This window comes from Montipora foliosa, chromosome 1 (assembly GCF_036669935.1).
Source record: "Montipora foliosa isolate CH-2021 chromosome 1, ASM3666993v2, whole genome shotgun sequence".
In the NCBI taxonomy this organism is placed as follows: Eukaryota; Metazoa; Cnidaria; class Anthozoa; order Scleractinia; family Acroporidae; genus Montipora; species Montipora foliosa.
In genome coordinates, this window is record NC_090869.1 from 45,255,856 (window position 1) to 45,258,355 (window position 2,500).

The window sequence follows — 2,500 nt, forward strand, 5'->3', positions numbered from 1 at the left end:
AATAATGTTCACAGTGGAACACATAAGTACGAAGAAAGATCTAGAAATAACGTAGAAAATTCTCCTTACCTTTAAAGCTTGCCTTTGTCAAAGAAAAAGCATCTGTCCACTTTAGCTTAATACTGCGTCAATCATGGCGGGCGGAAAGATTCCACAGTAAATTTCTGCTTTCATTTTGATATTGGAAGTGCTTCACGGTGGCCGAGTGGTCTAACGCGCTCACAGATAATTGCGAAGGTTGGTAAAGGACATGAGTTCTGATCGCGGCAGGGAAGTTTGGAAATACTGAAGGATATAAAAGTAAATTCATCCGATTGGAGCTTAATTCAATATCCGTGGGGTATGCACATTTGTGACTACCAATAATAATAAAAAAAGACACCAGACCGGTTTTAAAACGTGTTATGCCTTCGGCATTCCACGTAATAAACTCGAAAAAGCATGCATGGAATACAGCAAATAAACGAGGAATGAGCACAGAGGCCAGAAAAAACCTTCAAAAACCCAATACGAGGAAAAATCTGGAAATCTGGATAGGAACCAAGGCTCATCCACCGGCCTTTCCTACGAAGCCTCACAACGAAAAAACACTACAAAATATAATGCCTATCCGACATAAGGCAAACAATGCAAAATCAAACGAATCTACAAGCCCATTATTTTGGTCACATTTAACAAGTCTTTAGCTTCATGCTTGACGTATCGCTTCTTTGTCTTAGGACATCTCCAACCAGCATGCTTCTCTAAAAATATCTCATTGATAGCTCTACAGGTAGGATGTGAAGCTGCCCCTGATTTGATACTATGTGTCCCGAAAATGGAAACATCGTGAACAAAAGGACCAACAAGCTTCTTAAATTCTAGCCAGATCGTAGAATAAGAAAGACCGATTTTAAAAACTAATTTGTAACCAGGTGGTTGCATGGTAAAATATGAAAATGTTACACTGGTTAAAAAAATATTATAATAATTGAAAAAAGATCTTGAAATCCCAACGTCACTTCGTTGTATATTTTTATTACCCCTGAAAAAGGCTTATGTTAATACCGATGCTTTCATGAAAATGCTCGCCTGACTTAACAATGCGTCTAATCAAAGGACAATGAGGATTCCTAGGCTCTGGTAAAAAACTAACTAACCTCTCAGTGACTGATACAGGACAAGTTAATTTTCCCGATGTAGCTATGACCGAGGTATGACCCTCTCTGATTTGATTATTCTTTCTTTTCGGCACAAAAATACACATTCGATCCGTAAATAAAGTAATATCTCCGAGTTTCATGGCTAATAATTCGTCAATCCGGAAAAAACCGGTGAAACCAACCAGTAATATAAATAAAAAAACGAATATGGGCCAATGACCCGCTGGAGCTATAATGCTCGGTAATAACTTGCAACAAGTTAATGGGAAGCGGTTCTTTTGGTTTGCTTGGTCTACCCATCTTCCTTCTGTCACCTTCCAGCGACGATTTAACCAAAGGGTGGTTAGTAGGACAGCACTCAATGCCCGCCAGCTTGTGAGCCCAACGTATACTGTAGAACAGACCTTCAATTGATGAGATTCCCGTCCTTTCCGGAGGGCCTCTTGGCACAGATCCGTGATAAACAGCGCGATGTGAAGAGGCTTGGCTGGGATGACTGGAACGCCCATCTTGGAGGATGCCCACCTTCGCCATCTGGACCAACCGTTATTGTATTTACGGAGGGTGGAAGTCGCCTTGGATTCTAACTGATGATCGAGAAGATCCGGTACCAAAGACTGAAGAGAGGAATCTGTCAGGGACGGTACTTGACCTGCAAAACATCTGAAGCACAGAAAACGTAGTCAACGCAACAAGACTATGGCTGACAACGGTATAATTATAGTTTCTCTTTAATATTAATGCCTAATGATGCAGAGCTACGGGGGAAATTGACAACGATAGAATTATGGGGACAAATACAACTCCTACACTTCAAAATTAAAAGGGATGAGAACGAATAAAGCGGCCAAATAGCCGAAATATGAATTAATTCTGCAACCGAAATGACCACACACCCGAAAATGGTGGCATAGGAACATACATGCAAAGATGCAAAGAAACTCCTAAATGGAGCCATCACTTAGGATGTAAGTAGGCAAGTGTGCATAAAAAACACCCAATACAAAGCGAAAGGTATGATAAATAGAGCAATCCACCGACCAAAATTGTGGCAAGAACATAAATAGGCAAAAACGTGCGCTAAAAAGGCACCAAACATGACTCTGGCACAATATGCCATGTCTCCTAAACGGAGCAATCGATCAATTTACACGCCCAAATGGTGAAAAGGCCTTAAATAGGCAAAAGTGTACTAAAAGGCACCATACATAAAAATCATAAGCCGATAGCTCCTAAACGGAACAAACACTAACACTACACACCTAAATTGTGACAAGCCATAAATAGGCTATACAAATTGAAGACGCAAGGCTAACATCCTGAACGAAAGGCATGAACTGAATATCTCAGAGCACCAT